This window comes from Anomaloglossus baeobatrachus, unplaced genomic scaffold, assembly GCF_048569485.1.
Source record: "Anomaloglossus baeobatrachus isolate aAnoBae1 unplaced genomic scaffold, aAnoBae1.hap1 Scaffold_2964, whole genome shotgun sequence".
In the NCBI taxonomy this organism is placed as follows: Eukaryota; Metazoa; Chordata; class Amphibia; order Anura; family Aromobatidae; genus Anomaloglossus; species Anomaloglossus baeobatrachus.
This window is the reverse complement of record NW_027442403.1, coordinates 39109-53840: the sequence shown is the minus strand read 5'-3', so window position 1 is coordinate 53840 and position 14732 is coordinate 39109. Positions and strand designations below refer to the sequence as shown.

At 61.7% G+C, this 14732-nt stretch overlaps 14 non-coding genes across 14 annotated transcripts; all 14 read right to left on the bottom strand.

Annotated features, from left to right (window-relative positions):
- Positions 1–179: 179 nt before the first annotated feature.
- LOC142267756 (U1 spliceosomal RNA) lies at positions 180–343 on the bottom strand. Its single transcript, XR_012733587.1, has one exon. It is a non-coding gene; the product is annotated as a U1 spliceosomal RNA (small nuclear RNA).
- A 906-nt stretch (positions 344–1249) lies between these two features.
- Positions 1250–1413, bottom strand: LOC142267755 (U1 spliceosomal RNA). Its single transcript, XR_012733586.1, has one exon. It is a non-coding gene; the product is annotated as a U1 spliceosomal RNA (small nuclear RNA).
- A 900-nt stretch (positions 1414–2313) lies between these two features.
- LOC142267753 (U1 spliceosomal RNA) lies at positions 2314–2477 on the bottom strand. The gene has a single exon (XR_012733584.1). It is a non-coding gene; the product is annotated as a U1 spliceosomal RNA (small nuclear RNA).
- A 911-nt stretch (positions 2478–3388) lies between these two features.
- On the bottom strand, positions 3389–3552 carry LOC142267752 (U1 spliceosomal RNA). Its single transcript, XR_012733583.1, has one exon. It is a non-coding gene; the product is annotated as a U1 spliceosomal RNA (small nuclear RNA).
- Positions 3553–4457: 905 nt separating this feature from the next.
- On the bottom strand, positions 4458–4621 carry LOC142267750 (U1 spliceosomal RNA). Its single transcript, XR_012733582.1, has one exon. It is a non-coding gene; the product is annotated as a U1 spliceosomal RNA (small nuclear RNA).
- Positions 4622–5526: 905 nt separating this feature from the next.
- On the bottom strand, positions 5527–5690 carry LOC142267749 (U1 spliceosomal RNA). The gene has a single exon (XR_012733581.1). It is a non-coding gene; the product is annotated as a U1 spliceosomal RNA (small nuclear RNA).
- A 911-nt stretch (positions 5691–6601) lies between these two features.
- On the bottom strand, positions 6602–6765 carry LOC142267748 (U1 spliceosomal RNA). The gene has a single exon (XR_012733580.1). It is a non-coding gene; the product is annotated as a U1 spliceosomal RNA (small nuclear RNA).
- Positions 6766–7670: 905 nt separating this feature from the next.
- On the bottom strand, positions 7671–7834 carry LOC142267747 (U1 spliceosomal RNA). Its single transcript, XR_012733579.1, has one exon. It is a non-coding gene; the product is annotated as a U1 spliceosomal RNA (small nuclear RNA).
- A 905-nt stretch (positions 7835–8739) lies between these two features.
- On the bottom strand, positions 8740–8903 carry LOC142267746 (U1 spliceosomal RNA). Its single transcript, XR_012733578.1, has one exon. It is a non-coding gene; the product is annotated as a U1 spliceosomal RNA (small nuclear RNA).
- Positions 8904–9828: 925 nt separating this feature from the next.
- Positions 9829–9992, bottom strand: LOC142267745 (U1 spliceosomal RNA). The gene has a single exon (XR_012733577.1). It is a non-coding gene; the product is annotated as a U1 spliceosomal RNA (small nuclear RNA).
- Positions 9993–10902: 910 nt separating this feature from the next.
- On the bottom strand, positions 10903–11066 carry LOC142267744 (U1 spliceosomal RNA). Its single transcript, XR_012733576.1, has one exon. It is a non-coding gene; the product is annotated as a U1 spliceosomal RNA (small nuclear RNA).
- An 895-nt stretch (positions 11067–11961) lies between these two features.
- Positions 11962–12125, bottom strand: LOC142267743 (U1 spliceosomal RNA). The gene has a single exon (XR_012733575.1). It is a non-coding gene; the product is annotated as a U1 spliceosomal RNA (small nuclear RNA).
- A 916-nt stretch (positions 12126–13041) lies between these two features.
- LOC142267741 (U1 spliceosomal RNA) lies at positions 13042–13205 on the bottom strand. Its single transcript, XR_012733573.1, has one exon. It is a non-coding gene; the product is annotated as a U1 spliceosomal RNA (small nuclear RNA).
- A 905-nt stretch (positions 13206–14110) lies between these two features.
- On the bottom strand, positions 14111–14274 carry LOC142267739 (U1 spliceosomal RNA). Its single transcript, XR_012733572.1, has one exon. It is a non-coding gene; the product is annotated as a U1 spliceosomal RNA (small nuclear RNA).
- Positions 14275–14732: the final 458 nt, after the last annotated feature.

Here is a 14732-nt window from a genome sequence, read left to right as displayed (position 1 = left end):
CAGCAAAGCGAGCGGCTTCCCTTTGGCAGCTTCTAGATGGGGCCACAAGGGGGCACCAACAGGCTGTGCTTGCTTGAGAGTCCCTCGCAGCAGGCAGCAAAAGGAGACTCGCACACCTGTTGGCTCGTGGAGCCCCCCAAGCAGCAGCGTGTATCTGTCTATCTTTGACCAGAGCAAATCAGGGGAAAGCGCGAACGCAGTCCCCCACTACCACAAATTATGCAGTCGAGTTTCCCGCATTTGGGGAAATCGCAGGGGTCAGCACACCCGGAGTGCAATGGATGAGCCTCACCCTGGGAGAACCACCTTAGTGATCATGGTATCTCCCCTGCCAGGTAAGTATGAGTTGGGAGCGCGCCGGCTCGACGGGCGCCCCTCCGGCGCAGGCCCGCTACATCGCGGAGTCTCGGGCGGTGGGGTGAGGCGGGATCCGGGGCCAAAGCCAGGCGTTCCTTCGAGAGGGTGCCACCGAGGCCAGCAGCCTGGGAGCCGGCTACACCCCTTCCATCCCCCCCATGGCAGGCCAAGCTCAAGGCGAAGGCCGTCGTCCAAGATGCACAGCAAGCCAGAGTCATTTGCATAGCGGGGCGGCGGCTTCGGAGCCCAACGTGCGTTCGACGCCTGTAAACAGGCAGAAGGCTGCAGCTCCGGCTGCTCGCTCAGGGCGGCAGGAAGAGGCCCGGCGTCGGAGGCTCAACGTCGGCAGCCCCACCAGGCGGCCGCAAAAAAGGGCCCGGCCGTGCACTTCCTGCTGCTGCAGCCGCAAGTGCCATCTTTGGAGCGTGCCCGCTGGCGCTCGCTACAAAGCTCCCCTCCCGGCTGAACCAAAGGCCAATTCCTGTCACTACACCAGCGGAGGCATCCACAGCCAGCGGGCCCAGGGGGAACTCGGCCGGTGTGTCCAAAGCAGCCAAGCAAAGATATCAGGACGCCAAATCAAGAGTTAAGGGTTTAAACGGAGAGAGGAAAACGAAAAAACAAAGACCAAGGAAGGAACCCCCCCCCTCCCCTCCCCTCCCCTCCTCTCTTTTAAAAAAGGCTCACAACAAATCCCAGATACCAAAAGCCAGCAGCAAAGCGAGCGGCTTCCCTTTGGCAGCTTCTAGATGGGGCCACAAGGGGGCACCAACAGGCTGTGCTTGCTTGAGAGTCCCTCGCAGCAGGCAGCAAAAGGAGACTCGCACACCTGTTGGCTCGTGGAGCCCCCCAAGCAGCAGCGTGTATCTGTCTATCTTTGACCAGAGCAAATCAGGGGAAAGCGCGAACGCAGTCCCCCACTACCACAAATTATGCAGTCGAGTTTCCCGCATTTGGGGAAATCGCAGGGGTCAGCACACCCGGAGTGCAATGGATGAGCCTCACCCTGGGAGAACCACCTTAGTGATCATGGTATCTCCCCTGCCAGGTAAGTATGAGTTGGGAGCGCGCCGGCTCGACGGGCGCCCCTCCGGCGCAGGCCCGCTACATCGCGGAGTCTCGGGCGGTGGGGTGAGGCGGGATCCGGGGCCAAAGCCAGGCGTTCCTTCGAGAGGGTGCCACCGAGGCCAGCAGCCTGGGAGCCGGCTACACCCCTTCCATCCCCCCCATGGCAGGCCAAGCTCAAGGCGAAGGCCGTCGTCCAAGATGCACAGCAAGCCAGAGTCATTTGCATAGCGGGGCGGCGGCTTCGGAGCCCAACGTGCGTTCGACGCCTGTAAACAGGCAGAAGGCTGCAGCTCCGGCTGCTCGCTCAGGGCGGCAGGAAGAGGCCCGGCGTCGGAGGCTCAACGTCGGCAGCCCCACCAGGCGGCCGCAAAAAAGGGCCCGGCCGTGCACTTCCTGCTGCTGCAGCCGCAAGTGCCATCTTTGGAGCGTGCCCGCTGGCGCTCGCTACAAAGCTCCCCTCCCGGCTGAACCAAAGGCCAATTCCTGTCACTACACCAGCGGAGGCATCCACAGCCAGCGGGCCCAGGGGGAACTCGGCCGGTGTGTCCAAAGCAGCCAAGCAAAGATATCAGGACGCCAAATCAAGAGTTAAGGGTTTAAACGGAGAGAGGAAAACGAAAAAACAAAGACCAAGGAAGGAACCCCCCCCTCCCCTCCCCTCCTCTCTTTTAAAAAAGGCTCACAACAAATCCCAGATACCAAAAGCCAGCAGCAAAGCGAGCGGCTTCCCTTTGGCAGCTTCTAGATGGGGCCACAAGGGGGCACCAACAGGCTGTGCTTGCTTGAGAGTCCCTCGCAGCAGGCAGCAAAAGGAGACTCGCACACCTGTTGGCTCGTGGAGCCCCCCAAGCAGCAGCGTGTATCTGTCTATCTTTGACCAGAGCAAATCAGGGGAAAGCGCGAACGCAGTCCCCCACTACCACAAATTATGCAGTCGAGTTTCCCGCATTTGGGGAAATCGCAGGGGTCAGCACACCCGGAGTGCAATGGATGAGCCTCACCCTGGGAGAACCACCTTAGTGATCATGGTATCTCCCCTGCCAGGTAAGTATGAGTTGGGAGCGCGCCGGCTCGACGGGCGCCCCTCCGGCGCAGGCCCGCTACATCGCGGAGTCTCGGGCGGTGGGGTGAGGCGGGATCCGGGGCCAAAGCCAGGCGTTCCTTCGAGAGGGTGCCACCGAGGCCAGCAGCCTGGGAGCCGGCTACACCCCTTCCATCCCCCCCATGGCAGGCCAAGCTCAAGGCGAAGGCCGTCGTCCAAGATGCACAGCAAGCCAGAGTCATTTGCATAGCGGGGCGGCGGCTTCGGAGCCCAACGTGCGTTCGACGCCTGTAAACAGGCAGAAGGCTGCAGCTCCGGCTGCTCGCTCAGGGCGGCAGGAAGAGGCCCGGCGTCGGAGGCTCAACGTCGGCAGCCCCACCAGGCGGCCGCAAAAAAGGGCCCGGCCGTGCACTTCCTGCTGCTGCAGCCGCAAGTGCCATCTTTGGAGCGTGCCCGCTGGCGCTCGCTACAAAGCTCCCCTCCCGGCTGAACCAAAGGCCAATTCCTGTCACTACACCAGCGGAGGCATCCACAGCCAGCGGGCCCAGGGGGAACTCGGCCGGTGTGTCCAAAGCAGCCAAGCAAAGATATCAGGACGCCAAATCAAGAGTTAAGGGTTTAAACGGAGAGAGGAAAACGAAAAAACAAAGACCAAGGAAGGAACCCCCCCCCTCCCCTCCCCTCCTCTCCCCTCCTCTCTTTTAAAAAAGGCTCACAACAAATCCCAGATACCAAAAGCCAGCAGCAAAGCGAGCGGCTTCCCTTTGGCAGCTTCTAGATGGGGCCACAAGGGGGCACCAACAGGCTGTGCTTGCTTGAGAGTCCCTCGCAGCAGGCAGCAAAAGGAGACTCGCACACCTGTTGGCTCGTGGAGCCCCCCAAGCAGCAGCGTGTATCTGTCTATCTTTGACCAGAGCAAATCAGGGGAAAGCGCGAACGCAGTCCCCCACTACCACAAATTATGCAGTCGAGTTTCCCGCATTTGGGGAAATCGCAGGGGTCAGCACACCCGGAGTGCAATGGATGAGCCTCACCCTGGGAGAACCACCTTAGTGATCATGGTATCTCCCCTGCCAGGTAAGTATGAGTTGGGAGCGCGCCGGCTCGACGGGCGCCCCTCCGGCGCAGGCCCGCTACATCGCGGAGTCTCGGGCGGTGGGGTGAGGCGGGATCCGGGGCCAAAGCCAGGCGTTCCTTCGAGAGGGTGCCACCGAGGCCAGCAGCCTGGGAGCCGGCTACACCCCTTCCATCCCCCCCATGGCAGGCCAAGCTCAAGGCGAAGGCCGTCGTCCAAGATGCACAGCAAGCCAGAGTCATTTGCATAGCGGGGCGGCGGCTTCGGAGCCCAACGTGCGTTCGACGCCTGTAAACAGGCAGAAGGCTGCAGCTCCGGCTGCTCGCTCAGGGCGGCAGGAAGAGGCCCGGCGTCGGAGGCTCAACGTCGGCAGCCCCACCAGGCGGCCGCAAAAAAGGGCCCGGCCGTGCACTTCCTGCTGCTGCAGCCGCAAGTGCCATCTTTGGAGCGTGCCCGCTGGCGCTCGCTACAAAGCTCCCCTCCCGGCTGAACCAAAGGCCAATTCCTGTCACTACACCAGCGGAGGCATCCACAGCCAGCGGGCCCAGGGGGAACTCGGCCGGTGTGTCCAAAGCAGCCAAGCAAAGATATCAGGACGCCAAATCAAGAGTTAAGGGTTTAAACGGAGAGAGGAAAACGAAAAAACAAAGACCAAGGAAGGAACCCCCCCCTCCCCTCCCCTCCCCTCCTCTCTTTTAAAAAAGGCTCACAACAAATCCCAGATACCAAAAGCCAGCAGCAAAGCGAGCGGCTTCCCTTTGGCAGCTTCTAGATGGGGCCACAAGGGGGCACCAACAGGCTGTGCTTGCTTGAGAGTCCCTCGCAGCAGGCAGCAAAAGGAGACTCGCACACCTGTTGGCTCGTGGAGCCCCCCAAGCAGCAGCGTGTATCTGTCTATCTTTGACCAGAGCAAATCAGGGGAAAGCGCGAACGCAGTCCCCCACTACCACAAATTATGCAGTCGAGTTTCCCGCATTTGGGGAAATCGCAGGGGTCAGCACACCCGGAGTGCAATGGATGAGCCTCACCCTGGGAGAACCACCTTAGTGATCATGGTATCTCCCCTGCCAGGTAAGTATGAGTTGGGAGCGCGCCGGCTCGACGGGCGCCCCTCCGGCGCAGGCCCGCTACATCGCGGAGTCTCGGGCGGTGGGGTGAGGCGGGATCCGGGGCCAAAGCCAGGCGTTCCTTCGAGAGGGTGCCACCGAGGCCAGCAGCCTGGGAGCCGGCTACACCCCTTCCATCCCCCCCATGGCAGGCCAAGCTCAAGGCGAAGGCCGTCGTCCAAGATGCACAGCAAGCCAGAGTCATTTGCATAGCGGGGCGGCGGCTTCGGAGCCCAACGTGCGTTCGACGCCTGTAAACAGGCAGAAGGCTGCAGCTCCGGCTGCTCGCTCAGGGCGGCAGGAAGAGGCCCGGCGTCGGAGGCTCAACGTCGGCAGCCCCACCAGGCGGCCGCAAAAAAGGGCCCGGCCGTGCACTTCCTGCTGCTGCAGCCGCAAGTGCCATCTTTGGAGCGTGCCCGCTGGCGCTCGCTACAAAGCTCCCCTCCCGGCTGAACCAAAGGCCAATTCCTGTCACTACACCAGCGGAGGCATCCACAGCCAGCGGGCCCAGGGGGAACTCGGCCGGTGTGTCCAAAGCAGCCAAGCAAAGATATCAGGACGCCAAATCAAGAGTTAAGGGTTTAAACGGAGAGAGGAAAACGAAAAAACAAAGACCAAGGAAGGAACCCCCCCCTCCCCTCCCCTCCCCTCCTCTCTTTTAAAAAAGGCTCACAACAAATCCCAGATACCAAAAGCCAGCAGCAAAGCGAGCGGCTTCCCTTTGGCAGCTTCTAGATGGGGCCACAAGGGGGCACCAACAGGCTGTGCTTGCTTGAGAGTCCCTCGCAGCAGGCAGCAAAAGGAGACTCGCACACCTGTTGGCTCGTGGAGCCCCCCAAGCAGCAGCGTGTATCTGTCTATCTTTGACCAGAGCAAATCAGGGGAAAGCGCGAACGCAGTCCCCCACTACCACAAATTATGCAGTCGAGTTTCCCGCATTTGGGGAAATCGCAGGGGTCAGCACACCCGGAGTGCAATGGATGAGCCTCACCCTGGGAGAACCACCTTAGTGATCATGGTATCTCCCCTGCCAGGTAAGTATGAGTTGGGAGCGCGCCGGCTCGACGGGCGCCCCTCCGGCGCAGGCCCGCTACATCGCGGAGTCTCGGGCGGTGGGGTGAGGCGGGATCCGGGGCCAAAGCCAGGCGTTCCTTCGAGAGGGTGCCACCGAGGCCAGCAGCCTGGGAGCCGGCTACACCCCTTCCATCCCCCCCATGGCAGGCCAAGCTCAAGGCGAAGGCCGTCGTCCAAGATGCACAGCAAGCCAGAGTCATTTGCATAGCGGGGCGGCGGCTTCGGAGCCCAACGTGCGTTCGACGCCTGTAAACAGGCAGAAGGCTGCAGCTCCGGCTGCTCGCTCAGGGCGGCAGGAAGAGGCCCGGCGTCGGAGGCTCAACGTCGGCAGCCCCACCAGGCGGCCGCAAAAAAGGGCCCGGCCGTGCACTTCCTGCTGCTGCAGCCGCAAGTGCCATCTTTGGAGCGTGCCCGCTGGCGCTCGCTACAAAGCTCCCCTCCCGGCTGAACCAAAGGCCAATTCCTGTCACTACACCAGCGGAGGCATCCACAGCCAGCGGGCCCAGGGGGAACTCGGCCGGTGTGTCCAAAGCAGCCAAGCAAAGATATCAGGACGCCAAATCAAGAGTTAAGGGTTTAAACGGAGAGAGGAAAACGAAAAAACAAAGACCAAGGAAGGAACCCCCCCCCTCCCCTCCCCTCCTCTCCCCTCCTCTCTTTTAAAAAAGGCTCACAACAAATCCCAGATACCAAAAGCCAGCAGCAAAGCGAGCGGCTTCCCTTTGGCAGCTTCTAGATGGGGCCACAAGGGGGCACCAACAGGCTGTGCTTGCTTGAGAGTCCCTCGCAGCAGGCAGCAAAAGGAGACTCGCACACCTGTTGGCTCGTGGAGCCCCCCAAGCAGCAGCGTGTATCTGTCTATCTTTGACCAGAGCAAATCAGGGGAAAGCGCGAACGCAGTCCCCCACTACCACAAATTATGCAGTCGAGTTTCCCGCATTTGGGGAAATCGCAGGGGTCAGCACACCCGGAGTGCAATGGATGAGCCTCACCCTGGGAGAACCACCTTAGTGATCATGGTATCTCCCCTGCCAGGTAAGTATGAGTTGGGAGCGCGCCGGCTCGACGGGCGCCCCTCCGGCGCAGGCCCGCTACATCGCGGAGTCTCGGGCGGTGGGGTGAGGCGGGATCCGGGGCCAAAGCCAGGCGTTCCTTCGAGAGGGTGCCACCGAGGCCAGCAGCCTGGGAGCCGGCTACACCCCTTCCATCCCCCCCATGGCAGGCCAAGCTCAAGGCGAAGGCCGTCGTCCAAGATGCACAGCAAGCCAGAGTCATTTGCATAGCGGGGCGGCGGCTTCGGAGCCCAACGTGCGTTCGACGCCTGTAAACAGGCAGAAGGCTGCAGCTCCGGCTGCTCGCTCAGGGCGGCAGGAAGAGGCCCGGCGTCGGAGGCTCAACGTCGGCAGCCCCACCAGGCGGCCGCAAAAAAGGGCCCGGCCGTGCACTTCCTGCTGCTGCAGCCGCAAGTGCCATCTTTGGAGCGTGCCCGCTGGCGCTCGCTACAAAGCTCCCCTCCCGGCTGAACCAAAGGCCAATTCCTGTCACTACACCAGCGGAGGCATCCACAGCCAGCGGGCCCAGGGGGAACTCGGCCGGTGTGTCCAAAGCAGCCAAGCAAAGATATCAGGACGCCAAATCAAGAGTTAAGGGTTTAAACGGAGAGAGGAAAACGAAAAAACAAAGACCAAGGAAGGAACCCCCCCCTCCCCTCCCCTCCCCTCCTCTCTTTTAAAAAAGGCTCACAACAAATCCCAGATACCAAAAGCCAGCAGCAAAGCGAGCGGCTTCCCTTTGGCAGCTTCTAGATGGGGCCACAAGGGGGCACCAACAGGCTGTGCTTGCTTGAGAGTCCCTCGCAGCAGGCAGCAAAAGGAGACTCGCACACCTGTTGGCTCGTGGAGCCCCCCAAGCAGCAGCGTGTATCTGTTTATCTTTGACCAGAGCAAATCAGGGGAAAGCGCGAACGCAGTCCCCCACTACCACAAATTATGCAGTCGAGTTTCCCGCATTTGGGGAAATCGCAGGGGTCAGCACACCCGGAGTGCAATGGATGAGCCTCACCCTGGGAGAACCACCTTAGTGATCATGGTATCTCCCCTGCCAGGTAAGTATGAGTTGGGAGCGCGCCGGCTCGACGGGCGCCCCTCCGGCGCAGGCCCGCTACATCGCGGAGTCTCGGGCGGTGGGGTGAGGCGGGATCCGGGGCCAAAGCCAGGCGTTCCTTCGAGAGGGTGCCACCGAGGCCAGCAGCCTGGGAGCCGGCTACACCCCTTCCATCCCCCCCATGGCAGGCCAAGCTCAAGGCGAAGGCCGTCGTCCAAGATGCACAGCAAGCCAGAGTCATTTGCATAGCGGGGCGGCGGCTTCGGAGCCCAACGTGCGTTCGACGCCTGTAAACAGGCAGAAGGCTGCAGCTCCGGCTGCTCGCTCAGGGCGGCAGGAAGAGGCCCGGCGTCGGAGGCTCAACGTCGGCAGCCCCACCAGGCGGCCGCAAAAAAGGGCCCGGCCGTGCACTTCCTGCTGCTGCAGCCGCAAGTGCCATCTTTGGAGCGTGCCCGCTGGCGCTCGCTACAAAGCTCCCCTCCCGGCTGAACCAAAGGCCAATTCCTGTCACTACACCAGCGGAGGCATCCACAGCCAGCGGGCCCAGGGGGAACTCGGCCGGTGTGTCCAAAGCAGCCAAGCAAAGATATCAGGACGCCAAATCAAGAGTTAAGGGTTTAAACGGAGAGAGGAAAACGAAAAAACAAAGACCAAGGAAGGAACCCCCCCCTCCCCTCCCCTCCCCTCCTCTCTTTTAAAAAAGGCTCACAACAAATCCCAGATACCAAAAGCCAGCAGCAAAGCGAGCGGCTTCCCTTTGGCAGCTTCTAGATGGGGCCACAAGGGGGCACCAACAGGCTGTGCTTGCTTGAGAGTCCCTCGCAGCAGGCAGCAAAAGGAGACTCGCACACCTGTTGGCTCGTGGAGCCCCCCAAGCAGCAGCGTGTATCTGTCTATCTTTGACCAGAGCAAATCAGGGGAAAGCGCGAACGCAGTCCCCCACTACCACAAATTATGCAGTCGAGTTTCCCGCATTTGGGGAAATCGCAGGGGTCAGCACACCCGGAGTGCAATGGATGAGCCTCACCCTGGGAGAACCACCTTAGTGATCATGGTATCTCCCCTGCCAGGTAAGTATGAGTTGGGAGCGCGCCGGCTCGACGGGCGCCCCTCCGGCGCAGGCCCGCTACATCGCGGAGTCTCGGGCGGTGGGGTGAGGCGGGATCCGGGGCCAAAGCCAGGCGTTCCTTCGAGAGGGTGCCACCGAGGCCAGCAGCCTGGGAGCCGGCTACACCCCTTCCATCCCCCCCATGGCAGGCCAAGCTCAAGGCGAAGGCCGTCGTCCAAGATGCACAGCAAGCCAGAGTCATTTGCATAGCGGGGCGGCGGCTTCGGAGTCCAACGTGCGTTCGACGCCTGTAAACAGGCAGAAGGCTGCAGCTCCGGCTGCTCGCTCAGGGCGGCAGGAAGAGGCCCGGCGTCGGAGGCTCAACGTCGGCAGCCCCACCAGGCGGCCGCAAAAAAGGGCCCGGCCGTGCACTTCCTGCTGCTGCAGCCGCAAGTGCCATCTTTGGAGCGTGCCCGCTGGCGCTCGCTACAAAGCTCCCCTCCCGGCTGAACCAAAGGCCAATTCCTGTCACTACACCAGCGGAGGCATCCACAGCCAGCGGGCCCAGGGGGAACTCGGCCGGTGTGTCCAAAGCAGCCAAGCAAAGATATCAGGACGCCAAATCAAGAGTTAAGGGTTTAAACGGAGAGAGGAAAACGAAAAAACAAAGACCAAGGAAGGAACCCCCCCCTCCCCTCCCCTCCCCTCCCCTCCTCTCCCCTCCCCTCCTCTCTTTTAAAAAAGGCTCACAACAAATCCCAGATACCAAAAGCCAGCAGCAAAGCGAGCGGCTTCCCTTTGGCAGCTTCTAGATGGGGCCACAAGGGGGCACCAACAGGCTGTGCTTGCTTGAGAGTCCCTCGCAGCAGGCAGCAAAAGGAGACTCGCACACCTGTTGGCTCGTGGAGCCCCCCAAGCAGCAGCGTGTATCTGTCTATCTTTGACCAGAGCAAATCAGGGGAAAGCGCGAACGCAGTCCCCCACTACCACAAATTATGCAGTCGAGTTTCCCGCATTTGGGGAAATCGCAGGGGTCAGCACACCCGGAGTGCAATGGATGAGCCTCACCCTGGGAGAACCACCTTAGTGATCATGGTATCTCCCCTGCCAGGTAAGTATGAGTTGGGAGCGCGCCGGCTCGACGGGCGCCCCTCCGGCGCAGGCCCGCTACATCGCGGAGTCTCGGGCGGTGGGGTGAGGCGGGATCCGGGGCCAAAGCCAGGCGTTCCTTCGAGAGGGTGCCACCGAGGCCAGCAGCCTGGGAGCCGGCTACACCCCTTCCATCCCCCCCATGGCAGGCCAAGCTCAAGGCGAAGGCCGTCGTCCAAGATGCACAGCAAGCCAGAGTCATTTGCATAGCGGGGCGGCGGCTTCGGAGCCCAACGTGCGTTCGACGCCTGTAAACAGGCAGAAGGCTGCAGCTCCGGCTGCTCGCTCAGGGCGGCAGGAAGAGGCCCGGCGTCGGAGGCTCAACGTCGGCAGCCCCACCAGGCGGCCGCAAAAAAGGGCCCGGCCGTGCACTTCCTGCTGCTGCAGCCGCAAGTGCCATCTTTGGAGCGTGCCCGCTGGCGCTCGCTACAAAGCTCCCCTCCCGGCTGAACCAAAGGCCAATTCCTGTCACTACACCAGCGGAGGCATCCACAGCCAGCGGGCCCAGGGGGAACTCGGCCGGTGTGTCCAAAGCAGCCAAGCAAAGATATCAGGACGCCAAATCAAGAGTTAAGGGTTTAAACGGAGAGAGGAAAACGAAAAAACAAAGACCAAGGAAGGAACCCCCCCCTCCCCTCCCCTCCCCTCCCCTCCTCTCTTTTAAAAAAGGCTCACAACAAATCCCAGATACCAAAAGCCAGCAGCAAAGCGAGCGGCTTCCCTTTGGCAGCTTCTAGATGGGGCCACAAGGGGGCACCAACAGGCTGTGCTTGCTTGAGAGTCCCTCGCAGCAGGCAGCAAAAGGAGACTCGCACACCTGTTGGCTCGTGGAGCCCCCCAAGCAGCAGCGTGTATCTGTCTATCTTTGACCAGAGCAAATCAGGGGAAAGCGCGAACGCAGTCCCCCACTACCACAAATTATGCAGTCGAGTTTCCCGCATTTGGGGAAATCGCAGGGGTCAGCACACCCGGAGTGCAATGGATGAGCCTCACCCTGGGAGAACCACCTTAGTGATCATGGTATCTCCCCTGCCAGGTAAGTATGAGTTGGGAGCGCGCCGGCTCGACGGGCGCCCCTCCGGCGCAGGCCCGCTACATCGCGGAGTCTCGGGCGGTGGGGTGAGGCGGGATCCGGGGCCAAAGCCAGGCGTTCCTTCGAGAGGGTGCCACCGAGGCCAGCAGCCTGGGAGCCGGCTACACCCCTTCCATCCCCCCCATGGCAGGCCAAGCTCAAGGCGAAGGCCGTCGTCCAAGATGCACAGCAAGCCAGAGTCATTTGCATAGCGGGGCGGCGGCTTCGGAGCCCAACGTGCGTTCGACGCCTGTAAACAGGCAGAAGGCTGCAGCTCCGGCTGCTCGCTCAGGGCGGCAGGAAGAGGCCCGGCGTCGGAGGCTCAACGTCGGCAGCCCCACCAGGCGGCCGCAAAAAAGGGCCCGGCCGTGCACTTCCTGCTGCTGCAGCCGCAAGTGCCATCTTTGGAGCGTGCCCGCTGGCGCTCGCTACAAAGCTCCCCTCCCGGCTGAACCAAAGGCCAATTCCTGTCACTACACCAGCGGAGGCATCCACAGCCAGCGGGCCCAGGGGGAACTCGGCCGGTGTGTCCAAAGCAGCCAAGCAAAGATATCAGGACGCCAAATCAAGAGTTAAGGGTTTAAACGGAGAGAGGAAAACGAAAAAACAAAGACCAAGGAAGGAACCCCCCCCTCCCCTCCTCTCTTTTAAAAAAGGCTCACAACAAATCCCAGATACCAAAAGCCAGCAGCAAAGCGAGCGGCTTCCCTTTGGCAGCTTCTAGATGGGGCCACAAGGGGGCACCAACAGGCTGTGCTTGCTTGAGAGTCCCTCGCAGCAGGCAGCAAAAGGAGACTCGCACACCTGTTGGCTCGTGGAGCCCCCCAAGCAGCAGCGTGTATCTGTCTATCTTTGACCAGAGCAAATCAGGGGAAAGCGCGAACGCAGTCCCCCACTACCACAAATTATGCAGTCGAGTTTCCCGCATTTGGGGAAATCGCAGGGGTCAGCACACCCGGAGTGCAATGGATGAGCCTCACCCTGGGAGAACCACCTTAGTGATCATGGTATCTCCCCTGCCAGGTAAGTATGAGTTGGGAGCGCGCCGGCTCGACGGGCGCCCCTCCGGCGCAGGCCCGCTACATCGCGGAGTCTCGGGCGGTGGGGTGAGGCGGGATCCGGGGCCAAAGCCAGGCGTTCCTTCGAGAGGGTGCCACCGAGGCCAGCAGCCTGGGAGCCGGCTACACCCCTTCCATCCCCCCCATGGCAGGCCAAGCTCAAGGCGAAGGCCGTCGTCCAAGATGCACAGCAAGCCAGAGTCATTTGCATAGCGGGGCGGCGGCTTCGGAGCCCAACGTGCGTTCGACGCCTGTAAACAGGCAGAAGGCTGCAGCTCCGGCTGCTCGCTCAGGGCGGCAGGAAGAGGCCCGGCGTCGGAGGCTCAACGTCGGCAGCCCCACCAGGCGGCCGCAAAAAAGGGCCCGGCCGTGCACTTCCTGCTGCTGCAGCCGCAAGTGCCATCTTTGGAGCGTGCCCGCTGGCGCTCGCTACAAAGCTCCCCTCCCGGCTGAACCAAAGGCCAATTCCTGTCACTACACCAGCGGAGGCATCCACAGCCAGCGGGCCCAGGGGGAACTCGGCCGGTGTGTCCAAAGCAGCCAAGCAAAGATATCAGGACGCCAAATCAAGAGTTAAGGGTTTAAACGGAGAGAGGAAAACGAAAAAACAAAGACCAAGGAAGGAACCCCCCCCCTCCCCTCCCCTCCCCTCCTCTCCCCTCCTCTCTTTTAAAAAAGGCTCACAACAAATCCCAGATACCAAAAGCCAGCAGCAAAGCGAGCGGCTTCCCTTTGGCAGCTTCTAGATGGGGCCACAAGGGGGCACCAACAGGCTGTGCTTGCTTGAGAGTCCCTCGCAGCAGGCAGCAAAAGGAGACTCGCACACCTGTTGGCTCGTGGAGCCCCCCAAGCAGCAGCGTGTATCTGTCTATCTTTGACCAGAGCAAATCAGGGGAAAGCGCGAACGCAGTCCCCCACTACCACAAATTATGCAGTCGAGTTTCCCGCATTTGGGGAAATCGCAGGGGTCAGCACACCCGGAGTGCAATGGATGAGCCTCACCCTGGGAGAACCACCTTAGTGATCATGGTATCTCCCCTGCCAGGTAAGTATGAGTTGGGAGCGCGCCGGCTCGACGGGCGCCCCTCCGGCGCAGGCCCGCTACATCGCGGAGTCTCGGGCGGTGGGGTGAGGCGGGATCCGGGGCCAAAGCCAGGCGTTCCTTCGAGAGGGTGCCACCGAGGCCAGCAGCCTGGGAGCCGGCTACACCCCTTCCATCCCCCCCATGGCAGGCCAAGCTCAAGGCGAAGGCCGTCGTCCAAGATGCACAGCAAGCCAGAGTCATTTGCATAGCGGGGCGGCGGCTTCGGAGCCCAACGTGCGTTCGACGCCTGTAAACAGGCAGAAGGCTGCAGCTCCGGCTGCTCGCTCAGGGCGGCAGGAAGAGGCCCGGCGTCGGAGGCTCAACGTCGGCAGCCCCACCAGGCGGCCGCAAAAAAGGGCCCGGCCGTGCACTTCCTGCTGCTGCAGCCGCAAGTGCCATCTTTGGAGCGTGCCCGCTGGCGCTCGCTACAAAGCTCCCCTCCCGGCTGAACCAAAGGCCAATTCCTGTCACTACACCAGCGGAGGCATCCACAGCCAGCGGGCCCAGGGGGAACTCGGCCGGTGTGTCCAAAGCAGCCAAGCAAAGATATCAGGACGCCAAATCAAGAGTTAAGGGTTTAAACGGAGAGAGGAAAACGAAAAAACAAAGACCAAGGAAGGAACCCCCCCCTCCCCTCCCCTCCCCTCCTCTCTTTTAAAAAAGGCTCACAACAAATCCCAGATACCAAAAGCCAGCAGCAAAGCGAGCGGCTTCCCTTTGGCAGCTTCTAGATGGGGCCACAAGGGGGCACCAACAGGCTGTGCTTGCTTGAGAGTCCCTCGCAGCAGGCAGCAAAAGGAGACTCGCACACCTGTTGGCTCGTGGAGCCCCCCAAGCAGCAGCGTGTATCTGTCTATCTTTGACCAGAGCAAATCAGGGGAAAGCGCGAACGCAGTCCCCCACTACCACAAATTATGCAGTCGAGTTTCCCGCATTTGGGGAAATCGCAGGGGTCAGCACACCCGGAGTGCAATGGATGAGCCTCACCCTGGGAGAACCACCTTAGTGATCATGGTATCTCCCCTGCCAGGTAAGTATGAGTTGGGAGCGCGCCGGCTCGACGGGCGCCCCTCCGGCGCAGGCCCGCTACATCGCGGAGTCTCGGGCGGTGGGGTGAGGCGGGATCCGGGGCCAAAGCCAGGCGTTCCTTCGAGAGGGTGCCACCGAGGCCAGCAGCCTGGGAGCCGGCTACACCCCTTCCATCCCCCCCATGGCAGGCCAAGCTCAAGGCGAAGGCCGTCGTCCAAGATGCACAGCAAGCCAGAGTCATTTGCATAGCGGGGCGGCGGCTTCGGAGCCCAACGTGCGTTCGACGCCTGTAAACAGGCAGAAGGCTGCAGCTCCGGCTGCTCGCTCAGGGCGGCAGGAAGAGGCCCGGCGTCGGAGGCTCAACGTCGGCAGCCCCACCAGGCGGCCGCAAAAAAGGGCCCGGCCGTGCACTTCCTGCTGCTGCAGCCGCAAGTGCCATCTTTGGAGCGTGCCCGCTGGCGCTCGCT